Here is a 297-nt window from a genome sequence, read left to right on the forward strand (position 1 = left end):
AGAGATATTTTAGGATTAAAATACCATAGGATGGTATGTTATCTTTATAGATAACATTAGAAGTATGGATTAGAATTTAAATATTAGAGATAAGTCTTATCATTAAAGTAGTTTATTCTATGCATTGTAATTGTCTATTTAAAGACATCAAGCTCATTAATAAATGAATCAGAAAATTAATCTCATACCTTGAGTTTGAAAAAGGGTTTTAGGTTTCCTTAAAATCTAAAAGGTCTAGGTTCCCTCAGAACCTAAAATCTATCCCATTACGTATTCACGTAACACCAGACCTCCTGG

Source organism: Corylus avellana, chromosome ca1 (assembly GCF_901000735.1).
Source record: "Corylus avellana chromosome ca1, CavTom2PMs-1.0".
NCBI classification, from domain to species: Eukaryota; Viridiplantae; Streptophyta; class Magnoliopsida; order Fagales; family Betulaceae; genus Corylus; species Corylus avellana.